This window comes from Lolium rigidum, chromosome 1 (assembly GCF_022539505.1).
Source record: "Lolium rigidum isolate FL_2022 chromosome 1, APGP_CSIRO_Lrig_0.1, whole genome shotgun sequence".
Classification (NCBI taxonomy): Eukaryota; Viridiplantae; Streptophyta; class Magnoliopsida; order Poales; family Poaceae; genus Lolium; species Lolium rigidum.
The window spans coordinates 276,488,945-276,499,160 of record NC_061508.1 but is presented as its reverse complement, the minus strand read 5'-3'; positions in this window follow the sequence as shown (position 1 = coordinate 276,499,160).

Genomic DNA, 10,216 nt, shown 5'->3' with positions numbered 1-10,216 from the left:
CGGAATGCTATGTAAACAATAAGGGTAGGAACATGCTATGTCCACAAGAGAAACTATTTCTCTTTCACATGCTTCATCCACCAAAGAAACTTGTCGTACTCTCTTGTCTCCTTTTGTTAGATTGTGTTGCACCCCTCTTATGATGGTTTGCAAGTACAATTCCAAATGTACTTACGGCTTTGTCCCTGGCTATTAACTTGGCCAGACTATGAGGAGGACTATGAAGATGATGGAGGATATCATGATGACTATGCGACCTAGGACGCTCTCCAAGTCAGTCGCCTGTAGGTCTAAGGCATGACTTGGGCCCGACGACGTTGATGTTTATCCGCTGCTGTGTTTGGTGAACTTGCCCATCGAGGCATTTATGTAAGCTCGGTCATGTGACCCCGCTTTGTAAGACTTATTTATTCGGTACTGTAATGGATGATGTAATTCTGGATATTCAGTTCGGTTATGTGCTCACGGTGCAATGATCATGGGATCGTGAGTTGAATGCATAACAGGGTATTTCGGACAGCTAGTCCGGGGTCCCGACATCATGCCCGAAGATGATGGAGATCATGTCCGTGCTTTGGAGATGAAGATCAAAGGCGCAAAGACAAAAGGGCCATATCATATCACATATGAACTGCATGTGATGTTAATCCGTTTATGCATCTTATTTTGCTTAGATCGCGACGGTAGCATTATAAGATGATCCCTCACTAAAATACCAAGATAATAAAGTGTTCATCCTTAGTAGCACCGTTGCCAAGACTTGTCGTTTTGAAGCATCTCGTGATGATCGGGTGTGATAGAATCAACAAGTACATACAACGGGTGCAAGACAGTTTTGCACATGTGGATACTAAGGTGGCCTTGACGAGCCTAGCATGTACAGACATGGTCTCGGAACACGTGATACCGAAAGGTAGAGCATGAATCATATGGTTGATATGATGAACACTTTGAGTGTTCGCCATTGAAATCACACCTTGTCTCGTGATGATCGGACTTAGGTGCGGTGGATTTGGTTCGTGTGATCACTAAGACAATGCGAGGGATATTGTTTTGAGTGGGAGTTCACCTAGATTTTTAATTATGTAGAATTAAAATTTGAACTCAATTTGTCATAAACTTAGTCTAAACTTTTGCAAATATATGTTGTAGAGATGGCGTCCCCAATCAATTTTAACCGGTTCCTAGAGAAAGAAAAACTTAAGAGCAACGGTAGCAACTTCACCGACGGGTTCCGTCATGTGAGGATCTTCCTCTGCGGCGGAAATCTGCAATATGTGCTTGATGCACCGCTAGGTGACCCTCCTGCAGAAACTGAAACCGATGAAGTAAAAGCTGTTTACGAGACTCGGAAAACTCGGTACTCTCAAGTTCGGTGTGCCATCCTGTGCGATGCGGAATCCGATCTTCAAAAACGTTTTGAGCACCACGATCCTCATGAGTTGATGAAAGAGCTGAAAGCTATTTTTGAGACTCATGCGGCCGTGGAATGCTATTAAGCATCAAAACATTTCTTCAGCTGTATGATGGAAGAAGGCAGCTCCGTTAGTGAGCACATGCTCGCCATGACCGGGCATGCGAAGAAACTCAGTGACTTGGGAATAATGATTCCTAACAGACTGGGGATTAATCGTGTCCTTCAATCACTGCCACCAAGTTACAAGAACTTTGTGATGAACTACAATATGCAGAACATGAACAAGGAGTTACCTGAACTCTTTGGCATGCTAAAAGCCGCTGAGATTGAGATCAAGAAAGAGCACCAAGTGTTGATGGTCAACAAGACCACCAGTTTCAAGAAACAAGGCAAGTCTAAGGGAAAATTCAAGAAGGGTGGCAAGAAAGCTGCCACTCCTCCTATGAAACCTAAGAACGGCCCTAAGCCTGATGCTGAGTGCTATTATCGCAAGGAGAAGGGACACCGGAAGCGTAATTGCTCCAAGTATCCGGCTGATCTGAAGAGCGGCCTTGTCAAGAAGAAGAAAGAAGGTATATCTGATATACATGTTATAGATGTTTATCTCACTGGTCCTCGTTCTAGTACCTGGGTATTTGATACTGGTTCGGTTGCTCATATTTGTAACTCGAAAAAGGAACTAAAGAATAAACGAAGACTACTGAAAGATGAAGTGACGATGCGCATTGGAAACGGATCCAAGGTCAATGTGATCGCAGTCGGCACACTTCCTCTACATCTACCTTCGGGATTAGTTTTAAGCCTAAATAATTGTTATTTTGTACTCGCGTTGAGCATGAACATTATATCTGGATCTTGTTTAATGCAAGACGGTTATTCATTCAAGTCTGAGAATAATGGTTGTTCTATTTTTATGAATAATATCTTTTATGGTCGAGCACCACAAAAGAATGGCTTATTTCTCGTTAGATCTCGATAGTAGTGATACGCATATACATAACGTTAATGCTAAGCGAATTAAATTGAATGATAATTCTACTTATATGTGGCACTGTCGTCTTGGTCATATTGGAGTGAAACGCATGAAGAAACTCCATACTGATGGATTACTTGAATCACTTGACTTTGAGTCACTTGATAGATGCGAAGCATGTCTAATGGGTAAAATGACTAAGACTCCATTTTCTGAGTATGATGGAGCGAGCTACCGACTTATTGGAAATCATACATACCGATGTGTGCGGACCAATGAGCGTAGCATCGCGCGGTGGTTATCGTTATGTTCTAACCTTCACGGATGATCCGAGTAGATATGGGTATATCTATTTCATGAAACATAAATCCGAAACTTTCGAGAAGTTTAAGGAATTTCAAAGTGAAGTAGAAAATCAACGTAACAAGAAGATTAAATTTCTACGATCTGATCGTGGAGGTGAATATCTGAGTTATGAGTTTGGCATGCATTTAAACAAATGCGGAATACTTTCACAATTGACACCGCCGGGAACACCACAGCGAAACGGTGTGTCCGAATGTCGTAATCGAACTCTCTTAGATATGGTTCGTTCTATGATGTCTCTTACTGATTTGCCGTTATCATTTTGGAGTTATGCATTAGAGACAGCCGCATTCACTTTAAATAGAGCACCATCAAAATCCGTAGAAACGACACCGTATGAATTATGGTTTAATAAGAAACCTAAGTCAGTCGTTCTGAAAGTTTGGGGTTGCGAAGCCTATGTAAAGAAGTTACAACCGGACAAGCTAGAACCCAAAGCGGAGAAATGCGTCTTCATAGGATACCCTAAGGAAACTATAGGGTACACCTTCTATCACAGATCCGAAGGCAAAATCTTTGTTGCTAAGAACGGAACCTTTCTTGAGAAAGAATTTCTCACTAAAGAAGTGACTGAAAGAAAAGTAGAACTCGATGAGATTGATGAATCTATACTCGTTGATCAGAGTAGCGCGATGCACGGAAGTTGTACCTGTACCGCCTACACCGGCAACGAGAGGAAGCTAATGATAATGATCATGAAACTTTGAACGAGGAAACTACTCGAACCTCGCAGATCGACAAGGGAACGTGCCACTCCTGATTGGTATGATCCTTGTCTAAATGTCATGATTGTAGATAACAATGATGAGGACCTCGCGACGTATGAAGAAGCGATGATGAGCCCGGATTCCAACAAATGGCAAGAAGCCATGAAATCCGAAATGGGATCCATGTATGATAACAAAGTATGGACTTTGGTAGACTTACCCGATAGCCGAAAGGCTCGTCGAGAATAAATGGATCTTCAAGAGAAAAACAGATGCTGATGGTAATATTACTTGTCTATAAAACTCGACTTGTCGCAAAGGGTTTCCGACAAATTCAAGGAGTTGACTACGATGAGACTTTCTCACCTGTAGCGAAGCTAAAATCTGTGAGGATTTTGTTAGCAATAGCTGCATTTTTCGATTATGAGATTTGGCAGATGGATGTCAAAACGGCGTTCCTTAATGGAGACATTGAGGAAGAGTTGTATATGGTACAACCCAAAGGTTTTGTCGATCCTAAAAATGCTGACAAATATGCAAACTTCAGCGTTCAATCTATGGACTGAAGCAAGCATCAAGAAGTTGGAACCGACGCTTTGATAAGGTGATCAAAGACTTCGGGTTTATACAGTGTCATGGAGAGGCCTGTATTTACAAGAAAGTGAGTGGGAGCTCCGTAGCATTCCTGATATTATATGTAGATGACATATTATTGATTGGGAATGATATAGAACTATTAAGCAGATGTAAAAGGTTATTTGAATAATAGTTTTTCAATGAAAGACCTTGGTGAAGCATCGTATATATTAGGCATCAAGATTTATAGAGATAGATCAAGACGCCTAATAGGGCTATCACAGAGTACATACCTGGACAAGATTCTAAAGAAGTTTAGAATGGACGAAAGTAAGAAAGGGTTCTTACCTATGTTACCAGGCAAGGTCTTGAGTAAGACTCAAGGACCAGCTACGGCAGAAGAAAGAGAAAGGATGAGTAATATCCCCTATGCCTCGGCAGTAGGATCTATCATGTATGCCATGCTATGTACTAGACCGGATATAGCACATGCTGTTAGTTTGACTAGCAGATATCAAAATGATCCAGGAATGGAACACTGGACAGCGGTCAAGAATATCCTGAAGTACTTGAAAAGAACTAAGGATATGTTTCTTTGTTATGGAGGTGACCAAGAGCTCGTTGTAAGTGGTTACACCGATGCAAGTTGGAACACTGATCCTGATGACTCCAAGTCACAGTCTGGGTACGTGTTTATATTGAATGGTGCTGCAGTAAGCTGGACAAGCTCAAAGCAGTGCACGATGGCGAAGTCTTCAACATAATCAGAGTACATAGCGGCTTCAGAGGCTTCATCAGAAGCGGTATGGATGAAGAGGTTCATTGTAGAGCTCGGTGTGGTTCCTAGTGCATTGGACCCATTAATCATTTACTGTGATAACATGGGTGCCATCGCCAATGCACAAGAGCCAAGGTCACACAAGAGGCTGAAGCATATCAAGCGGCGTTACCACTCGATTCGTAAGTACATCGAAGATGGAGAAGTAAAGATTTGCAAAGTACACACTGATCTGAATGTAGCAGATCCGTTGACTAAAGCTCTCCCTAGGGCAAAGCATGACCAACACCAGAATGCCATGGGTGTCAAGTATATTACAATGTAATCTAGATTATTGACTCTAGTGCAAGTGGGAGACTGAAGGAGATATGCCCTAGAGGCAATAATAAAGTGGTTATTATTTATATCTTTATGTTTATGATAAATGTTTATATGTCATGCTATAATTGTATTAACCGAAACATTAGTACATGTGTGATATGTAAACAACAAAGAGTCCCTAGTATGCCTCTTAACTAGCTTGTTGATTAATGGATGATTAGTTTCATAATCATGAACATTGGATGTTATTAATAACAAGGTTATGTCATTGTATGAATGATGTAATGGACACACCCAATTAAGCGTAGCATAAGATCGCGTCATTAAGTTATTTGCTATAAGCTTTCGATACATAGTTACCTAGTCCTTATGACCATGAGATCATGTAAATCACTTATACCGGAAAGGTACTTTGATTACACCAAACGCCACTGCGTAAATGGGTGGTTATAAAGGTGGGATTAAGTATCCGGAAAGTATGAGTTGAGGCATATGGATCAACAGTGGGATTTGTCCATCCCGATGACGGATAGATATACTCTGGGCCCTCTCGGTGGAATGTCGTCTAATGTCTTGCAAGCATATGAATAAGTTCATAAGAGACCACATACCACGGTACGAGTAAAGAGTACTTGTTAGGAGACGAGGTTGAACAAGGTATAGAGTGATACCGAAGATCAAACCTCGGACAAGTAAAATACGGCGTAACAAAGGGAATTGGTATCGTATGTGAATGGTTCATTCGATCACTAAAGTCATCGTTGAATATGTGGGAGCCATAATGGATCTCCAGATCCCGCTATTGGTTATTGGTCGGAGTAAGTACTCAACCATGTCCGCATAGTTCACGAACCGTAGGGTGACACACTTAAAGTTGGATGTTGAAATGGTAGAACTTGAATATGGAATGGAGTTCGAATATTTGTTCGGAGTCCCGGATAAGATCCCGGACATCACGAGGAGTTCCGGAATCGTCCGGAGAATAAGATTCATATATAGGATGTCATTTTATGTGAATTAAAATGATTCGGAAGGTTCTATGGAAGGTTCTAGAAAAGTCCGGAAGAAACCACCAAGGAAGGTGGAGTCCCGGAGGGACTCCACCTCCATGGCCGGCCAACCCTAGAGGGGAGGAGTCCCAAGTGGACTCCCCAAAGGGGGCCGGCCACCCCTCCATGGAAGGTGGAACTCCCACCTCTAGTGGGAGTCCTAGCTTGGGTAGGTTTCCCTATCATATGGAAGGTTTTGGGTTCGGGTCTTATTCGGAGACTTGTTGTCCAACCCTTGGGGCTTCCACCTATATAATGAGGGACAAGGGGAGGGGGCCGACCACCTCAAGACCACCACCTGGCCGCACCCCCCAAGTGGCCGGCCACCCCCTCCCAAACCCAAGCCGCCCCCCTCTCCTCTATAGCTCTCGCAAGCTTAAGCGAAGCTCCGCCGGAGTTCTCCACCGCCACCGACACCATGCCGTCGTGCTGTCAGATTCAAGAGGAGCTACTACTTCCGCTGCCCGCTGGAACGGGAGGTGGACGTCGTCTTCATCAACAACCGAACGTGTGACCGAGTACGGAGGTGCTGCCCGTTCGTGGCGCCGGTGATCAAGATCTTCTACGCGCTTTTGCAAGCGGCAAGTGAACGTCTACCGCAGCAACAAGAGCCTCATCTTGTAGGCTTTGGAATCTCTTCAAGAGTGAGACTCGATGTAACATCCCAAGTTTCAACAATATTAAACAAGAAAGACAATTTCCCAAAGTCAAATTTTGCAATTAACAAAAACTTTTTATATGCATATAGTGCCACATATAGTTTCTTGCATTTGAGTGATTTCTTTTGTGCAATTGCCATGATGAGTGTTAGTATGAGTAACAATTGCTATTGGAACCCTAACCAAGATCATCAAACCCTAATTTGAGGGGAATTGAAGAAAATGGGAAAAACCCATTTTTCACTTACATACATGATATGCCAAATTGCAAATCCTCAACCTAGGCCATAATTGCTTGCTCCCTTGCTTGTAGAATACTACAATATGATAAACTAACACAATTGCATCATTGGATCAAGAATCAAACACAAGTAAATCAAAATTCTTATATGATAATGGTCACTTGTCACCAAAATAATTTCTTCACTACTTTACCCCTCTGGTTTTCTCATTTCTTGAACTAAACTTGGTCAACCAAAGCCATGTCATCCAAGACCATGTCAAGGTGAGTAACTTTGATGTTGATCACCATGGCTAGAGTTGACTAGGTTGACCAGAATAAAAGTGACAAGTAGGGATGCTGAAATAAAGTGAAGATCATGTCACTATTGACATTTTGCAAAACAACTCCAAATTGAGTACCACCACCACCAATACTTCACTTTAATTATATAAATGAGATTCACCAGAAAGAATTTCAAAATTCAAATAAAAACTTCATGCGGCCATATGATCGAACACTTGGCGCATTAATCCAATTTTGAGCTACACTCTATTATCCTCTGGTTTCTTCACTAAACCCCTTTTACCTTTGATCATTACACTCTCCTACAACCCCTGCATCATCCCAGTACCTGCCCTAGTCGATTAAAGTGAGAGGAGGGGGAAAAGAAACCCTAGACTAAGCATACAGTGGCCATGCCGGCCACCTTTGGCATCTCCACCTCTGGCCACCATTTCAACCTATCCTCTTGTCCTGGAGCATCTACAACACTCAAGGACGACGAGGGTACAAGCCCTCGCAACGCCAACGCTCGGCATTGGCCGAACGCGCGCGCCCAAAGTTGGCCAGGACGTGCCAGCACGCGCGGTGACCGCGCTCTGGCGTCGCAAGGACAACACGCGCTCGAGCACCCCCGTCCTCCTCTGGCCAAGCTACACCTGCGTCGAGCATCGCCACCCCGCCCTCTACAAGCTAGACACAAGCCCAGGCCTGCCCCTGCACCGTCGCCGTCATCCTCGACCAAATGATGCCGCACGCTCTGCCGCACTCCCTGCAAGCTCGTGTGCAATCCCTTCACCATTTCTCTGCGCTAGCTAGTCCTCGAGCATCGCCAGGACGACGCCTACAAGATGCCGTCCTCGCCTTGCCCTTTCGATCAACGGAGAGGCCACGCCGTCGACGCGCCCTTGCAGCACCTCACGGCCACCATCGCCCGCTATAAATAGAGCACCTCAGCCCGCAACTTCTTCACACCATCTGCTCGCCTCTCTTCACTGATCACTCTCCCCACCTCAATTTAACACCACCTCGCCGGAGCAGCCGCAATTGGAAGCTGAAGTCCGCCGGAGCCCGCGGAAGCCCTGCCTCGATTGGAGCCTCCCCGAGCGCCGCCGCTGCACCACGCTCTTCCCCATCTACTTCCACTTCTCCGCGCATACTGCCAGACTCCTGCAACGGCCTGGTAGGCTCTCCCACCCCCTAGGCTCGCCGCCAGGGAGCTCGCCGCTCGTCGGAGATGACGACGTTCACACGCCGTCGGATCTCATTCTAATCCAACGGCTTTTATTTCGCGTACCGCTTCGGCGTTTAAAGAGCCACTGACGGGTGGCCCCCACCTCGTCAGGGCAGCCCACCCGCACCGGTTGCTTGTTGGGCTGCGAAGTGAAGTTTAAATTCGTTTCGGCCCGTTTAGCTTTCCCGCCTAGCCCATCTATTCAAATTCGGATTTAACTATTATTCAAAATATGCTGCTGAAGGTTTAGTAAAATTTGAATAGTTTGAAATCTGCCAAACCAAATTTAACAAACTTTATACCGTTGGAAAGCCCATGAATTTATCTATCCAATGCCACTGGCCCCACCCCCAAATTCATAGTAGATTTAATTTGAAAAAAAAAAGACAAGACAGGGACTTTTGAACATTCAAACTTTATTTAAAATTTACCCAGAATAGATTTTGAATTGTTTCCAACTCTAATAAATCACAAATGATGTCCTCTAATTGATTATGCAATAATATAGACATGTTGTTTGTATGATCATGGACTAGATCAAATAAAAGGGCTATGTAGTCAATTCTAGAGCAATTGAAATTGGAATTCAAACTCAACACTAATATGAGAGCTACCTCTCATTTAAATTTTGATCCTAAGTACTGATAACCAGGGGGATTGACTTAGTCTAATGAACCCTTGAGAATTATTACTTAGAGATTTTAATTCATTAAATGTTAAGTTTTAAAACTATGAGAAGAGTAGCACTTCAATTAATTTATACTCACATATAGTAGATATGAAATGTTGACTTTGAGTCAACCTATATTTCATACCTTATTATTATATGAAGAGATTAAATCTTAATAAGAGGTAATGAGAAGAAATGAATTCTTTTAAGGATCTACATACCAAATTTAAGAACTAGGAATAATGAGAGGAAATTATTTTTCTTTCAAATAAAGGCAAATCAAATAATCCACCATGCCACGTTTGATTGATAATAGGACTAGTGTGTGAACTCTTTTGAGTGTTTCTAGTTTAGTATGTGAGCTTGGTTTAGTATTTATACCTCGTATTCGTATATAGACGCTAGTAACGAGGAATACCAGGAGGAGGAGGGCTACTCTCAGGAAGAAGAAGAGAACTTCGATAACTACCCAGCTCAAGGCAAGCTAACCCTTGCTAAACACAAGTGCTTAGCTCTACAAGAGCAAAGGCACCATCACACTTTACTTTTATGTATTACCTACCCCATGTTTTTACTTACATTTACTTTTGCTTATTTATTTCAAAGTACTTTTTGATTTATGATTCACTTGGTCTAGAGTAGAACAATACTTGAAGATTAGATTAGCACAACTCAAAGCTAGATAGCACCCTCATTTAGTTGCTAGTGCTAATCAATTAAAATTGACTACTCTAGATGGGAACATGGTGAAGTGAAATGACTTTGAAAGAAAGTAAAGTGGAGGTGGATTTGAACAAGAGAAGATGGTGATTTTTGATAAAATTGATAATTGGGTTTGAATGCGATACCCTTCCAATTATACATTATTGGTAGGGCTTAACTAGAAACTTGTGTATTTTAGTATGGGTTCCCTCTGAACAAACATCATAGGGGTTACGCTGCGGCTGCCTCCGTTAAGTGTGGA